A 19,188-nucleotide genomic window follows, 5' to 3' on the forward strand; every position below is an offset into this window, starting at 1 on the left:
GCCAGGGGCAGTGTCGGGTCCAGATGTGTGCATCACTGACGTCATCGCCACATGCTCCTGATGCCGGTCAGACCTCTGCGGCGCGAATCTTGTGCCTATTTAAAATTGTTACAAATGATCTGTCACTGCCCAAGTATATGTGTTACTTTATGTGCTCCTGGGTGTGACAGATCATTCTATTTATGTGCCTTATTACCGTTACTGAACCTGCCTGTCTGACTACTCTACCTGCTTTACCCCTTAACTGCTGGATTGAAATACCGTTGCTGAACCTGCCTGCCAGACTACTCTACCTGCTTTAGCCTTTAACTGCTGGATTCAATTACTATTGCTGAACCTGCCTGTCTGACAACTCTACTTTACTTGTGTAATCCTGGGTGTGACAGATCATTCTATCTATGTGCCTTATTACTGTTACTGAACCTGCCTGTCTGACTACTCTACCTGCTTTACCCCTTAACTACTGGATTGAAATATCGTTACTGAACCTGCCTGTCTGACTACTCTACCTGCTTTACTCCTTAACTGCTGGATTGAAATACCGTTGCTGAACCTGCCTGCCTAACTACTCTTCCTGCTTTTACCCTTAACTGCTGGATTCAATTACTATTGCTGAACCTGCCTGTCTCACTACTCTACCTGTTTTACCCCTTTATTGCTGGATTGTATTACTGTTGCCGAACCCTGCCTGCCTGACCATTCTAGTGTTGTGCCATTGGACTGCTTTACTGTTGCCAAACCCTGCCTGCCTGACCCTTCTAGTGGTATGCCCTTGGACTGCTTTACTGGTGCCAAACCCTGCCTGCCTGACCATTCTAGTGGTTCATCCCCTTGGACTGCTCTGCCGTTGCCGCTGAGGACAGTCCTGCCTGTGGTGAGTGCCACCTTCCTCATCTCGCTAACTTTCTCTGCTCTGGGATATTCCCTATCATTCCGGCTCAACGCCAGGATAACAAGACTACTGGCCGAGTTTAGTCTGATAGAGGAATATCCCACGAGCGTTACAATAGTAGTGTCTATTACATGCAGTTATATGAAAATGGGTGTATACTGTCCCTTTAATATCTTGGGGAGCACTATTTACTTGGGGTGCCTGGTTACCCTGAGAGTATTTTCGCCACTTTTGGTATTTATTTTTACGGGATAACTATTTGTCTGAGTATGCCCCCCATTTTGAGTATATTCTCTCAGCACGTCGGCCCGTGATGGGGGAGGGGCAGAGTTAAAACTTTGTGAGGAAGGCCTGTTTTCCCTGGCCACCTCCACATAAGTTTTCTTGTTGGACTCTAAGTTTTGGGCGCTAGGTGACACCCTAGTTTCTGCCACAATTTTGGGGCTGGACCTTGGTTCCCTTTTACCACCCTGTTCACCGGACTGCTGAATAGAGTATAAATTTGTACTCTCTTTGATCAGCCAGTCCAATAAGCAGTTCTCCTCAAAATCTCTAGCCAAATTAAGTTTGATGTGTGCGGGTAATGCTTCTTAAATAAATTCACAAATTCTGAGCTTTCAAATATGGGGTAGTCTTAGGCCATACTGTACGCACTTTTTAGTAGAGAAAGGAATTCTATAGTGCTTTGATTGGCACTACATTTTAAACCATACACAGCTATTTTCACAGCGGCTTTAGTGCGATATTGCCCAAACTCCTTTTTGCACTGTTGCTTTGATTCACTCCAGGAATGAATATTCATATCCTTTAGTGAAGCAAAGAACTTATGATGTTTACCCTCAAATACTCAGGGCAGAAATTCAATTTTTGTCTGCTCACTAGTAACATTCATTATGGATAAAGCATTCTCATAGGCTTCTAAGTGGTCAATTATAGAATTGATTCCCTTGTTGGAAAACTTAGGTACTGCACCACTTAAGAAATTAATTATTTTAGGGGTGTCATATACCTTTTTAGATGTATATTGGGCTTTCCTAGGGACCTTATTTTGGGGGCTGGAGCACCCTCTATCTGCCCTATATTTACTATGGGGAGACCCCTTACGTACATTAGTATTACGTGTGCTATCTAGATAGCTGGCTCCGCCCTATGACTCACTATTATCACTCCCCTCCCCCTCTGAGGTGTAGCAGTTCCCTGAATTTACAACATGAGGTGATTGTCTATGTGGGAAGTTTACCTCTGATCCAATAGGGGACCTTTGTTTCAATCCTTCCCTAATGTTCTGCAGTTCATTTCTCATAAATTATTTTAGGGTTTTTAAAATACCTGCAATTATCCTCATTGCTAATAGAGGGGGCATATTATTGCTATACTGCCTTTTCAGTTCACTAAGCTTTTTCTGGCTCTCTGCGAGTTGTTTATTTAAATGTTCTATTTTAGCTACTAATTTTGGTTATACTCTTGGAAGGTGGCCATGTCTTGTTTAACAGTAACAAATTCATTTTTTGGCTATTTCTTAATACTCTTCGCATTTGCCTGATGAGCGAATCATCTTCTAGCCCCTGTAATTGCAATTCCTTTTCTATAAGGTGAGTGGACATTTAGTAAATAATGCATATTACAAGGGGCCAGGATTTTAGTATTAGCTCATCTCGCTTTTTAAATTTTTTACATTGATTCATTTTTAATAATTCTTGGAATAATTCCATTTTTTTCCTTAGTTGCAAGCATACCAATATAATCATTTAAATCACCCGCAATCTTACACCTATTTTTAATGTGGCCTATAACGAACATTTTAAGAATGTCGCCCTTAGTGAGGGTTCATTTTGGGAAACATATTTCAACACTGAGTACAGATTTAATTGATTCACTTCTAGTAACAGAAATTATTATTTTGGCTTAATATTTGGTTAAATTAAAACGTTAGTACAATTTTGACCAACGAGAATTTTTTTTTTTTTAAATATTACAAAAAAATTTTTTTTTTCGAGATAAGAATTTCTATTTACTACAATTATATTATATCAATGTGATAAAGATAATAATATTCTGCAGTGCCTCCAGATTATATGTTGGTATATACTATGTATACAATTGAATTTATTATATCAGCAGTAATCTCCAGTAAAATGCTGGAGAATTTATCTTAGCAGTTACCAACCAATAAAATGTATATAAGTAACAATTAAAAATGAATATTTATTCCTAAATTCTTGATTAGTTAAATTTGTAGACACATTGAATTATATTTATGTAAAAACTAGATTATGAATCAATTATACATGCTTTTTTCGTTACAATATTCTATACAACAGATCATAAAAAATATATCTCTAAAATTAACCTTACTCACAATGAATCACATTAAAATACCCCAAATGAGGATCACAGAACAGTCTAAAATTATCCAGCTTAGTTCACTCCAATTTCAGAATATGGACTATTATCTTAACGATGCTTAATTAATAACTACCAGAGATTTAACCACAATAACCAATTTACGTATAGTTCTAAGAGAGTTCACAATAATAACACTGACATAAATCTGGAGTGCAAATTCTTTTCTAGAAACTAAAAATATTTATCATCAATATGACCAGTCCTAAACTATACAGGACTATGAATATAAATAAAAAATACCAAATATGCTCTTTATATTACCAGCTTCAATTAAACTGTAGCAACAATGTATGTATTTGCTTTAAAATATTAAATTAAAATCGGTGCCATACATTACCACAGTACCAATTTGAAATTTCAGCTTTTTCAGATAAAATTGTTCACCTCATAAATAAGAAAGGTATTGCAAGCCCGGATATAAAAGGTTAGCCCAATTTTGCTTATAGAGACTTTGTTCCAAAATGCAGCGGTTGTTAGTCAGTCAAAATTCCAGAAAAAGACCCCTTTTTTCCTATGCATCAGGCTTTTATCAACTGATAAGGCCTGCCTCTGTTTTGTAATCATTGGTGAATATTCGGACACGCCCCACGGAAGCTTGTCTCTGATAGGCCCTCAGAGCTTATTTGGCTTACTGGGAATGTATGTGTTCTAACAGTCAATTTGTTTGGCTGTCATACCAGTTTTAGTTCACTAGGGGGCAGCAGATACAGAAAAACAGTTCTACTGTCAAATACTGCAACAGTTTAGCATTTGATTAAAAGTGTTCATTAAGGGGGGCGGAGCTAGCTGCCATCAGGAGTAGACGTGTGAGGAGAGAGCTCCTGCTCTATAACTTGTTTTGGTGTCTTTTAAGGCATACAAATACTTAAATTTGGAGGCTATTCTGACCCAATACTCTTAGAACTAGCAGTCCTTCATTGCCAAACTCAGAGAGGAAGCCTGCATTATTAATTTTCGGCCCGGTGAGGCCTGCATGGACTCGGCCGCCGCATAACTCTACCATAGTGCCCGCTATTAGCTCTGGAGGGTCGGGGATCCGCTCCGGAGCATTAGCCCTCTGACTCCTTAAGGGCTAAAGGAATTGGCCTAGAACCAGTATTGGCGACCTGAGACCCGGTTCCCACGCCGGTCGCACTGATCCGTCTAAGGACTACTTCACCCGGAGGTATCTTACCTGGCCACTTAGATTTCCGGCCTAAGAGGTAACCTGACTCCCCACAGCCAGTGATCCTTGTGCCCCTGCTCACTGCCAGGCATAGCTGGACCCCATGCTCTGGCGCACCTTTAGGCGCGAAGATCCGCCATACTGCTGAAGCCTCCTAATCACATTGCGGCTTGGCCCGCACTGGTGTTCTGAGGGGGAACTCCACACAAAGATGTCCCGCAGCCTCCCGACCTCATAGAGATCTCCTTACCTGCATCCCCCAGCTTGCCTGCACATAAAAGTTCCGCCCGTCGTGGGCGCTGCTGGGGGGGAGGCCCCTGAACTGGCTCTGAGTCTGTAAGGGCCTGGACAGGCTCCGGAGGGTTGGGGCTCCACTCCGGAGTTGTGACCTTGTGATCTAGAGGCTACGAGTGTGCTGCCCGGCCATCTAATACCTACTATCAAGCGGCAAAAGTGGACAAGCCGGAGGACACAGCAAGAAGGCAAGCAGGTGAGACCATTTGTTTTCTGCCCCTGGGCCCCCATAGAATTCAGGCATCTTACCCAAACCAGTACCTTGACATTTTGGGAGACAAGGCAGGCCTGCTTTGCCCTTTACAACCCTAACTCTAGTTCCAGGAGCCCAGGGATATAGGGGGACTCTTGCTGTCTTGACTCATCCTCACACATAAAGTGCCTGAGAACAGACAACCAAAACTTTATAAGGGTGTTTTCAAGCCCTCCCATTAGACTCCCTCCTTTCATTATTTGCCCCAAGAGAGACGCAAACTCATACTAGATTCACAGTATATGAAATATAAGGGATTTGGAGCCTACCCCTTTCACAATACAACTTTGCCTGCATTGATTGTGCCTGCAGTGGCCCCCCCAGACCCGGTGAGATAGGGTGTAATTTAATGGTATGGACTACTTTCCTCAGCTGAGTCTCTGGAGACAGAAAATTTTCTCACATAGTAATCTCACAGACACCTTACTCACACAGTCTGAACAATCCCTCTTTACCTGGTAATGCGCTCCTCAGGGTGGTGTCTGATAGCACTAGTCCTTATCTGACAGCAATCTAAGTCAATCCCACGCTCAGAGTAATAACTTAGGATGCCAAGTGCTTTACTCTCTGTTTTCTACCTAGCTGCTGCGTCAGCCAAATGTTCTCTGTTGCAAACAGAGTGGAGTGCATTTATTTTCACTGTATTGCTATTTGTATGTGTTGTTCCTTGGTTTATGAGTACTGATCACATAGGATAGTTACACTACTCACCTTTGCCTTTTCTAGACACTAAGATACCTCTCAGGATTGGTATAACACACTGACAACCTCTCAGGTTCACCCACCACATCAGCACAACATACCCCTGGCCAGCACATTTAAGCCAGACTAGAACTAGAACATTCCCCCTTACTGTACATTCATATAGACCATACCTCTTTAATCTTCCATTTACTGACACACACTCATCACACACACCTAGGTTACACCATACTACACTTTATTATTACAGAACGTAACTTGCCCTCATCCCTCACCCACGTGACTTAAGAGAAACATCAGATTCTGAAAACTAATACAACCATCTATATTCTTGGTCCACTTGTTGCATTACACTTCCCCTCTCAATATCTCCCCAGTAGGGTAACCTGTTAACACACATCCAGTGCTCTCATGACTTACAATGGCACCTCTCCCTTTCCGGTCCAACTAGTCTGGACTGGTCACTTCCCCTTTCCTTTTCCCCTTCTGCAAAGTCATATCCTGTTTCTCCCTGAGGTGCTGGGGACCTATTCATTGTAGCTTGTATTCTAATAATGAAAGGCACAATTACTGTCTGCTATGTGATGTTTTAACAGAATGCCATAAACACAGAAGATGTTGAAAGTCCCTGCTCCGCAGTCTGAATATATGTAGTGTATCTGGTAAACTTTGCTATACGGTACTTTAGGTCTTTAGAGTCAGTCTAGGAGTGTCTTATATTTTTAAATTAAAAAAAAAATAGAAGAAGGGAAAAAGTTTGTTCCTAATTTTTGATTTACAGACATACCTAACAACCTCTTCACCATGCCTCATGGCTCCAGGCGACTGGGGAAAACCCCCACTAATACTAAAAAAACTGTTTACGACCACATCACTCAATCTGGAAAGGAACCTAATCTTGTCCCCAATGAGGAGCTCAGTGATCCTGAGTCGTTGGATGCTGAATCCCACTCGAGTGTGCGCTCAGAAGCACCATCACATCATTATATTACAAAGGCAAGTCTACAACATATGCTGGCTAATCAGACACGCTCTATTACACAGGAAATTCAGCGCTCATCTGCGGAACTGAAAAAAGAAATCTCAGAGATAGGTGAGAGAGTTGAAGTCCTCGAGCGGAAACAAGATGATTTAGTGGTAGACCACACAAATCTGCTCACCTATTCTGAAACCCTGGTAGACCAGATGACTCAACTGGAATTTAAAATGGCAGATATAGAGGACAGGTCTCGCAGGAATAATATTCGGTTTAGAGGCATCCCAGAAACCGTAGAGAATGCTAAACTTCAACCATTCCTGAGGGAATTGTATGCAGTACTCGTGGGCACCCCAGAGGGCTTAATTGATACAATGGAAAGAGCCCACAGAGCCCTAAGATCACAATCCACCCCTGCCGACAAACCGAGAGATGTAATTGTTTGCTTTCACAGTTACATATACAAAGATAAGCTCATGCAAGCAGCATTTAAAAGACTATCTATGCCAGAGAAATTTAAGGATATTCAACTCCTACCTGACCTCTCGACTCATATACTCCAGTACCGTAAAACTTTTCAACAAATTACCTTAACCCTTAGGAAAGCTAACATTAAGTACAGGTGGGGGCATCCCACAAACCTTGTGGTTACCAGAAACAACCAAACCCACACAATAACTACCATACCACAGCCTCCAGCATTGCAGCCTACCTACCCAAAGCTAAGAGCTTTGGCTCCCGAATGGTCCATTAAAGAACAAAGAGCTAAGTAACCTAAAACTACTCCACCATAAAAACGTGTCTGGTGGCCTCTGTTGGAACCTACCTGGACTCCACTAAACCTGGAAGTCTGACCTGTCTCCAACAGCTCATTACTGAGGTTAAGTTAAAGTTTAAAAGTTTACAAATAATCTGTGCAATTATATGGTATGTTTGATCACTATTTCAATGTTGTTTTATCAATTTAAGAATTGCACACTTGTAGTTGTAATTTAGATTATAGTGTTTACTGTGGAGCAGGGTTCACCCTACTGACCCTTGTTTCTGTTTGCTTCTCTCCCCCCCACAGGTAGCCCACGCTAGGGCTCCATCACAGCGAACTATTTTCGCTAACTCTCTCTCCCTTTACCTGTTGTCTGTTCCCCCCCCATCCACCCTACCTAAACTGACTCCTATTAACAGACCTGGTCTACCTCTTATAGTTCTCTATGCCCCCCCTTAAAATTCTAACCCACAATGTAAGAGGCCTAAACTCTCCACACAAGCGTAGCCTTTTGGCTAGATCGCTCAAATTCCATAACCCTGATGTAGCCTTCCTTCAGGAGACACATTGGTCGCTAGACAACCCTCCTTGCACAATATCTAAAGACTATACTGTTCTTGAATACACCTCCTTTTCAAAGAAAGCCAGAGGCACAGCAATCTTAATTCACAAAAGAATAGCTTATGAACCAATCCAAGTTCTAAAAGATCCGCAATCTAGATTTCTTATCCTAACATGTAAACTGGACCATACTGACCACACTCTAGTCTCTATTTATCTCCCTAACTCACACCAACCCAGATACCTCAAACGGATTCTACAAACAGTTGACCGGATAAAAATAGGAAGAGTCTTACTAGCGGGGGACTTCAACATGACTTTGGACCTGATGTTAGACAGGAAAAAAATCACCCGTACAAAACACGCTACCCCTTCTGCTCAGCTCTCCCACAAGTTTAGACAAATTATTACCCATTTTTGCTACTATGATATATGGTGATCACTCCACACTCGAGACAGAGACTACACACACTTCTCACATCCTCATAAAACGTACTCCAGACTCGATTATGTCTTTTGCTCAGCAGAAACTCTTGACCAAGTCAAACACTCTCACATCTCCCTGTGCCCATGGTCTGACCACGACCTAGTCTCAGTAACTTTCCGCTCAACAGAACGACACAATGTGAGGCCCTCCTGGCGCCTCCCACATGATATCTTACAGGATGCTGCATTCAAAGAAACTCTTAGAAAAGATATCATATTTTACTGCCAAACCAATGATAATAGTCAGGTTAGAGATGACACACTCTGGGGTGCGGCAAAGGCCACCTTTAGAGGTCTTATACTCAAGAGACAAGCACACCTTAAAAAACTATCTGGCCTACCCCTTTCTAAATCTCATATTGAACTATGCCGACTAGACCTCCTCAACAGACACACACCCTCAGACAGTGCCATAGCTCAAATTGTAAAGATCAAAAATCATATCAACCAGCTAGAACTAAAACGTACCCAAGCTAATTTATTCAAATTGAAACAGATTACCTACCACAAGAGTAACAAAGCAGACACACTACTAGCTAATAAGCTTAAAAACAGAGCGAGCTCCTCAAGAATTCACCAGATCCAATCTGGGAACCAGACCTACTGTAAACCTTCAGACATTGGTGCATGTTTTGAAAAATTCTACTCAAATCTATATAATTTAGAAAAAAATACAGGATACAAACTAACCCCTGCCGATAATATTTGCTCCTTTCTTAGCAGCCTAAATCTCCCCTCATTGTCACCTGATGACCAAGAAACACTCTCGTCCCCCTTTACCCCTAGGGAAATTAAACACGTAATAACACGCTTAAAACCTTTCAAAGCCCCAGGCCCAGATGGCTACTCCGCAGCTTTTTACAAGGCATACACAAATGAGCTAACCCCACTACTTCTAAGATTCTTTAATCATGCTAGAGAACAGTGAAGTTTCAGTAAGGAATTCTTGGAAGCTACGGTGATAACTATTCCTAAACCACAAAAAGATCCATCTCTTTGTTCCAATTACAGGCCAATTTCCATGATTAATTTAGATGTTAAAATTTATGCCAAATTATTTGCTACTCGCATTTCTAAATTACTCCCGCAACTTATAAATTTAGACCAAGTAGGATTCATTCCCCATCGCGAAGGACCTGACAATACTAGGTGTCTGCTAAACATCTGCACTGAATCCACCAGACTTAATAGGCCATTCTCTGTAATCTCGTTAGATGCAGAGAAGGCTTTTGACCGCGTTCGATGGTCTTACCTATGGGAAGTCCTCAAAACCTTTGGTTTCCCAGATCAAATTATCAAGGCAATACAGGCTCTTTACTCTACCCCCTCGGCAGTAGTCAGAGGACTAGGCTTCGTCTCGCCCCCCTTTTCAATTTCCAATGGCACCAGACAAGGGTGTCCACTTTCACCTCTTCTTTTCGCCCTTGCAATCGAACCATTAGCGGAGCAAATCAGACAAGATAAGAAAATAGATGGCGTACATCTGCATGGCACTATCCATAAAATAGCGCTCTTTGCCGACGACATAACAATATTCTCTTCAGACCCTCTAACTTCATTCCCGAGGCTGAAGGAAATTTTAGACTCCTTTGGTTACATGTCCCTTTACAAATTAAATTTAGATAAAACAGAAATTTTCACCTGGGGCTTCCCCCAAGACACAGCGGACACCCTAATGACCCAATATAAAGTACACTGCGCCAACAACTTCATCTCACACTTAGGGGTCAAGATATCGAACAATATCCCTCAGATGATCAAAGACAATTATTTGCCCCTTTTAGCCGAACTGCGCACTCTGAAAGACAAATGGGATTACACTTACATATCATGGATAGGCAGACTAACGGCCCTCAAGATGTCATTCCTACCCAAAATTACTTATCTATTTAGATGCCTTCCTTTCCGTATTCCGGGGTCTCTCTTCTATCAATTTCAGAGCGAATTCACAAAATATATATGGCAGCATAAACCCCCTAGAGTGGCGCATAAAATTCTCCAAAGCCCCCTTAGTAGAGGAGGCATAGCCTCCCCTTCGATAACAAGGTATTATGAAGGAGCCATGCTCACTCACATTTCGCAATGGGGTGCGAAGGACTCTCCTAGTAAATGGAAAACCATAGAACAAGCCTCACTCCCAAGCCACATATTTCTACCTGACTTGATTTGGATCCCTACCCACACACGACGGACCACAGACTTTAGTAACACCATAATATGAGAATGCCTCGCCATGTGGGATAAGCTGAGACATTATCCACATATTGCCCCGCATCCCTCACCTATCACTTCCATGACGGGTCTCCTCCGAGGCCTACCTGACTCTCACCCTCAAGGCTGGACACGAGTAGGAATACAGACAGTAGCTGACTTTTGGGTCACTTCACCAGCTCCGCGCTTCATGACATTCTCAGAAATAAAGGCTGGCTTCAACTTACCCAGACATATGACATTCGAATATACAAGACTAAAGAGCTTTCTTCTCAGTTGGGGCTTCCAACCTGAGTTGCACCGACCGCGAACACTCTGGGAAATGACTTGGCAACAAGGCAGCAAACTACATAGGCTCCTATCAATACACTACACCTTAATAGGAAACTCAGACTCTGAGAACAAGCTCCCTCACTTACTAAAATGGGAATCGTTTCTGAACGTGACCATACCCCCACAGGCATGGCAACATATAATCTCCCTCACAAAAAAACACTACACTGTGTTACACTCTTCGAAACTTATTACAAACTCTTAACGCATTGGTACCTCACCCCTGCCAGACTAAACAAAATGTTTGACTCTGCATCTCCTCTATGTTGGCGTAATTGTGGTAAAAAAGGAGATTCTGTACACATATGGTGGGAATGTCCCAAGTTGAGACCCTTATGGAATACTTGTTTCCGTACGCTAGCGGGACTAGGTATAGCACTTCCCACAACTCCTTCCAATGCCCTTTTACACATAGGCACTCTTAAACTACCTAAACACCAAGCATACCTGGCAATTTATTTGTTAACAGCAACTAAAGCGACTATAGCCAAGGCATGGAAAACCAAGATGCCCCCAAAATGGTCATGCATCCTAAGCTATATGGCATATATTTACAACATGGAGAAACCTCTCTTTTACTCCCTAAATAATTCGGACCTGTTTGAACTAGTGTGGGCAGATTGGCAATCCTGCTACACCACTATTTGGTCCCCGAATACTAGAGTAAACATGCATTAGATGACCTCTGATGTCTATCCTCTGAATAAGAACTTCCCTTCTACCTCTAACACTACTATCACCCTTCCTCTTTTCTCCAGCCCCTTCCCCATCCCAACTAACCTACCTCTTATGATAAGAGCTATATCACGCTCACTTTCCATTTTATGAATACATTCCAACCTGAAATGTTGAAATTGTTTCAATTTTCTGTTTATATATCCTGTAGGAGCCTGCGTGCTCCAAAAAAAATCACTACGTTATCTTTGTAATTGAGAATATTATTTATCAATAAAAAAAAATTGAAACTAAAAAAAAAAAAAAAAAAGTGTTCATTAAATACATTTAATTTCCAGCACTAATAAATGATATGTCCAATATGTATGGGATTATTTAATAATATTTACCCTGAGTATTTTCATACTAAACATGTTATACTACTTATATTATTTTTAAAAAGGTGTTTAAAAATCATATTTTCTATTGAAAGGATTTAAAAGGATTATAATACCTTCAGCATGGACCCAATTACTTTCTCAGTTACCCTCTTAATATCACATACATACCTTGGGAATAGCAGTCAGATGTAATTTAATATAGCTATATTTATATTGGATTATTATCCCATATTAATATTTTTATTGCCTATCTGTATATCTCTTGCTGAGTGTATATAAACATATGGTATAATTTACATATACACTTATTAGATGTCTGAAAAATATAAGAATATGTTATCCATTTTGAAACAATTTGGTTTTTAAATTGACTATAGAGTTACTTATTCAGCAAATACTTATCTAATATGTTACTGATGGACATTAAATTCAGCAAATACTTTTCTAATATGTTACTGATAGGCATTTCTCTCAGGTCCACAAATACACATTTATATTATTTATTTGGACAGTCTAAGGCAAATATTAAATATTTGAAAACTATATAGATAATTTGTCTGAAGTTTGGGGGGTCAAAGTTAGAATAAGTTAGTTTTTTCCATTTTTGCATCATATTTTATATTTTTTTTATAGTAAATTATATGATATGATGAAAATACAGTTGTTCTCATAAGTGTACATACCCTGGCAGAATTTATTTAATAAGGAGGCAATAAGGAGGAACTTGAAGAAAGATGGACTGCATGGTCGAGTCGCCAGAAGAAAGCCATTACTATGCAAATGCCACAAAGTATCCCACTTACAATACACCAAACAGCACAGAGACAAGCCTCAAACCTTCTGGCACAAAGTCATTTGGAGTGATGAGACCATAATTTAGATTTTTGGCCACAACCATAAACGCTACATTTGGAGAGGAGTCAACAAGGCCTATGATGAAAGGTACACCATTCCTACTGTGAAACACGGAGGTGGATCACTGATGTTTTGGGGATGTGTGAGCTACAAAGGCACAGGAAATTTGGTCAGAATTGATGGCAAGATGAATGCAGTATGTTATCAAACAGAACGCCTCATTTTCCACTTCTTGATTAGAGTTTGAACACTGCTGATTTGCACAAAAACTTTTAAACTTTTAATGCAAAATATGTATTTTTAAAGCATATGTACAAATAGTGTTACATAATTTATATTTATATCATTAATAGTTGAAGTTACTTTGACAATCTCTGAGGCACCATTCCAGCCCTGCATGAGCAGGATGATGGCAAGTCCATTTACTCATTCATACATCATTAAAGGTATATTACACAAAGATTTTATTTATGATCATGATTATGATAGAGCATTCAATTTGAATAAACCTTATAATGTACTCCTCTAATTAAATATATTTATTTTAGTAGATTAATATTAAAATTTCAAAGCTTCTTAGTCTACACTTTTGTGCTTTAGAACATGGATAGCACATGTTGATTTTTGTATAAATTTAGACAACAATCATCAAGTGATACACACATGATAAGCATTAAATGTTCTGTGTACTATGCTTTTGTTCCTGATTTACAAAATACAGATAAGTACTTTGAAATATTAAACTTAGAAAATTATATATTTACTTAAAATTGCATGCTCCATCTAAATAATGAAAATCATTCATTTTGTTCAGTATCTCTTTAATGCAACATTGATGTGTGTACTTGATCACCAGTAACACATGTTTGACATATTAGATTTTAATGTGTACACAACATATTATGTTTTACAGATATGGATGTTATATGTAGAGAATGTGATTACCTTGGTGTCTGATGGTACGTCAAATATATATATAACAACATGTATATAACATGTATTTTGTAGAAATTATATATTTAGATAAAAATAAAGTCTACACCTTGGTCCTGTTAAAAATTATTATCACATTAAGTTTCAAATACACTACTGCCCCCTTTCTATATCATGCAGCAGGAACATAGAAATTAATAATTAGTTTTTTTAGTTAGGAATAAATTGACATGAATTACATCATGATGTCACATGCATATTACATCCAATCCCACAATAATCATCTTATAATTGTACAGACTGTCATTGCTATTCATCTGAGTGCCTAGATGCAGACCAGCTCTTTATGTCATCAGTGTTCTGAGCTTCTCAGCTATATCTAAGTACACATAAAACATAATCATGTTGAAATTCCTTGATTTAATTTCATGATGCACGATCTGTAAAGGGTGCACAAGTATGTTTGCATATTCATCTAAGCTTTTATTTTAACATGATTTATGTATAGACTGTCCATTTCACTAAGACAAACATTAATATTTCTCTAACCTAAAATGTTCAAGTCTGAATGAGTCTATTAATATTGGGATGACATACATTTAATCCTAATGTAAAAGATATATTCTTAAAGCATACTATGAAAATGTAATGTAAGATAGCATTCTATACTTAATAGTTAATAGGAAAGGTAATGTCTACTGTGAAAAAGTTTAGAATAGTAATTGATTGAACTATCAAGGTTAAAAAAATTAAATTTAACATTACCAAGGCAATCATCTTACTATATGTTGTCAACAGTGATTACTTTGTTTCGAAGCCTATGCGGAGTGGCCATTTATATTTGCTCATATGAAACACTTCCATATTATCCAATTAGTGGACTCTCATAAGTCAATCCATGGGCATGTGTCTAAAGTACTCTATGTTGTTCACATTTAATAATGCACTCTACATGTGATTCAATGACAAGTACATCACATAAGAGACGGACCTCTATGGCTTTTCAATGTCAAATGCATACATGTGTATATATGTGTATGTGTATATGTATATATATATATATATATATATATATATATACTGATATATATTATCAAAAAGAGAAATGTAATATTGTTAAATCATAAATTTTAACACATAATGGGGACTTTGCAATATATGCTTTTTAATGTATGGCTTTAACGTTCAAGAATAAGTACCAGTGAGCAAAAATTAGAGTTTCAAGGATCAATTTCAAAAGATTCGAAATTAGATTTGCTTCAAATCAATTAAGTCCTTTAAACATATTCATTATTCTGACTTTGTCTAATTTGTGAACAAAATAAATAATTACATATTTCAAATGATGAATATTATTTATTTTTATTTTTTTTTAAACAGTTTTTATTGAAGTTATGAGAAAATGTCACATATCGAATTCGTCCATCAACAAGCATAACATGAAAATAAGACATGCATATATATCACATAAAGATTACCATTAAAAGAACATAGGTTGTGGCTCCATATATTAATTCTGTGTTCCTGTAATATAATAATATGTATAGATGATAAGAAGTGCTTAGCTAGAAAAATGGAGGGGCCACTTCCATAGAATATAAAGTTATATCTTAATTTTTAGTAATTTTGGGAAGATAGTGAAGTCTACAATGTGATATAGGCCTGAAGAAATATGAACTCAGAACATGTCTGATTACTGTGTCAAAAAATTGTTTGGACAAAGTAAAGTGTAACTTCATTTTTATATTATATCATATAACACATATTCCCCACAGTGTCAGAGGGGCCACTCTTGGACCCCTCTAATCTAATGTAATTAGGATGTGGGGAGGTGGATTTTGTCTTGGCCATTCTTGGGCCATAGTATAAAGGGGGGAGGAGGGTTCAGCGGTCAGGAGCCTCTCTAATTAGTTGGGAGGGAGAAGAGGAGGGGCAGGGCCTACTAGTATGACTGGGCGGGGTAATGAGAGAGGAGAGAGAAGAACATGTAGAAATTATAGAGTGGTGAAGATTTCTAAGAATAGGCATCTGTGAGAGATAGAGGCAAACAAGTCATTTACACTAAATCTCCACCAAGTGTCATCTTGACCACATTCTCATTCAGAGCAAGAGCATTAAAATTTAATGTACACTATAATAAATTAGGTCTCACAAACAGGAGTTTTATAAGGACCTGAAAATATGTTAGGTATAGTACTGAGTGATAAGTGAGAGATGTAGTCTAATTGTTAACAACCCTGGAGGGACTCATAGGTCTTCTACTGCCTTGGTAACAATAAAATATAATCTATATTAGTTCTATGTGAAACATTGATGCAGCAGGACGATAGTAATGTGATAGATGATAGTATTACTCTTTTCAGCTACCAAGAGAGACACATGGATAAATAAAGTACATCAGACAGATAGATATGTTCTAATTCAACCGAGTAGTCTCATATTAGATCTAGTGCAAACTGCTGAAGTGTGACTGGAGTTCCACAGTCACCAAATATAGTGATTACACCCAATGGAGAAAAAAACAAAAAAAGAAACAAAAAAAGAAAACAGTATACATACAGAGAAAGCTGATTTGCGATATATATAAACCCCTAAGCCATTAAACAGTGTGCAAGCTATATTGAACATTACGGTAATAGCCAGTGATGAGAACTAAGTACAAGCCAGGAAATAGTACTTTGCAGGTTCCATAAATCCTTTGCACATAGATTAACAGACTGCAATCAGAGTACTTATGTGTTACAGAATGAGAACGTATAATAAGTTATACAAATGCCTAAGCTATAATTGTAATAATGGGGTCTCTGGTATGTCTCAGTGAATAAAAGGATACCATTAAACAATCTAGATGCCTTTAAATGAATAATAAACTTATACCCCTAAGGAAAATGGCAATATATATGCAAAAATTAGGCAACGCTATAACTATAATATATTTAACAATGTGGAAATGCTTACAACCTATTTAAAGCTAGTCAAAGTCCTACATCATATTGGTATCCTTTGTCCTTAGCCTATACCCACTCTCGGAGGCATAATCTGCTCCTCCACAAGTGTGTAGACGGGCTTGCAGAAAGACTGGCATCCACAGACTAAGCGGGCTATGGTAGAGTTCTGACTAGTATGAATAACAGCCAGATCAGTGGAGACATACTCAAACTCTTTTGATACGCGCTCTGGGCTGGCAGCTTGAGATCTTAGCTGTGTCGGGATCGCCTTTGTAGTGTTCAAGTCCATCCATCTCTGGATATGTCCCGAACGATCAGCCGCATTGCTCGAGGCGACATCCAGGGTCTGCAGCTCCATAGACTTACTTACTGTATGGCCTGTGGTAGTCTGACGTGTGCTAGCATCTGCGCACCAGTGTGCTCCATCTATTTCACACCATTCGTTTGTAGGTAGCCTTGTTGAATTTGAGGATAGGCTGTATTGTCTTGACGGCAGCTGTACTAGGCTCTGGACATCCGAGGTGGAATTCTCACTCAATGGTGAAGTGTCCTGATTAGCAGTAACCCTACATAGCGCAGTAAGCTCCTCAAAGCCAGTGTACATCTTGTGTCCCTGGTGCACTAGAAGGGTCTGCAAAGATCTGTATAGATCCTCCATGATAAATTAAGGAAGAGAGGAATCCAGAGAGTGACTTTGGTAGTAAGAGATGTAGATCCTGCTATTGCTGTCACTGAACGCTTAGTAGCTGCGTTTGTAGCCTATCACCTCATGGTCGTTCTAATGGGCTAATAGGAGAGTTAAGTATGGTTATAATATCGGAGTATATCCAGAGCTAATGAATTGTGCGACCGCTCAGATGCAGAGCTCGCTCCGCCCCCCCGATGAATATTAATTTTAAATGTAAATAATATATTTTTATATAATATTTGTATTGAAACAATTGCATAATATATTTCAGATGGACCATCCACTTCTGGGCATCACCCTGCCACACCTTCCAAACCTCCCCCCCCTGCTCCCTCCTCGCCTCTCTTCCCGTCATTCCAGTCCTGCCTCTTCCAAAACTTCCCCCTGCCCCCCCTCACCGCTCTCCCCATCTTTCCTGTCCTGCTCCTGCTCCACCTGCACAGGCACCAACTGCACAGGCCCCACATTCCCCACCTGTGCATGCCCCAACTGAGCAGGCCACATCTTCCCCACCTGCCCAGGCCCTACTTTCCCCACCTGTGCATGCCCCACCTTGCCCCGTCCATCCTCTCCGCCAACCCATTTACGCTGATCCTCACCTTCCTAGGCCTGGGTATCCTGTTCTCCTTCCCAGCCACAGATGTAAGTATCATTACAAATCAACATTAGACCATACATTCTTAAAGGGACATTATACTGATAAAATTATACCTACATTTATTTTGAATCGAAAACTTTATTTATAAAACTTTTATTTCTGATATGAAAGTAAATGTTTCATATTTACATTCATTTAAATCATCCACATTTTTTTTTACTAAAAATGATATTGCCTAGATGTTGGATATCAATTATGTAAATATGCATATTTATGTTTTATTTAATCACAGCCCCTTTCCCTGCGTGTCATAAACCAAAGAAATAATGATTTGTCGATAGGGTTTTTATTTTGATTTTATATCTTAATGGTTTATCTATGAAGAACATATTTAATGTATAATTCTTCTTCTTTATAGTATATTTTATTCTAATCATGATTTGTATTTAAATTAGTACAATGTCCCTTTGCTATATTTTGATTCTGTTCTGTCATTTATATTAATTCTGAATTAATTTTTTTTAGGTTGTGACTCAGCATGGTTGATGCTAGAGGCTCTAGCTAGATTGAAGGGAACCTTGCTGAGTTGCCATCAGCGGCTGGGAATGATGCAGGATTCCATGGATGTGCATTACATAGAACAAACACGCTTGCTATTTAACAATATAGCACATGCTAGTTTTTAAAATAGAAATACAGGGGGGAGGAGCCAACTGTGAAGGGAACAAGACGTGTTTCTGCTGAGCTCCCGGTCCTAATCGCATTAAAAGAAGGATTAACGCAAAATTTTGCTTTTTGGATGCTTAAGACTGACTCCTCATATGCCTACATGGGCTAGCGAAGAACTTGGTTGATCATTTGGACTTCTTTAGGTCAGCGAGTTTGATAACATTTAAGCCATGAAGGAGGCCTCAGCCATGTGGGTGTCTGAGATGGCTCAGATCCTGTACGATCATTTTCATAACCTAACGCTGGCACTGCGTGAGGCCCTAGTGGACGTGGCTTTACAAAATGCTGCACATTTACCAGTAGATGCATCTCGTGCAGATCATTATTATGGAAGAATCGC

This window comes from Bombina bombina, chromosome 2 (genome assembly GCF_027579735.1).
Source record: "Bombina bombina isolate aBomBom1 chromosome 2, aBomBom1.pri, whole genome shotgun sequence".
NCBI lineage: Eukaryota > Metazoa > Chordata > Amphibia > Anura > Bombinatoridae > Bombina > Bombina bombina.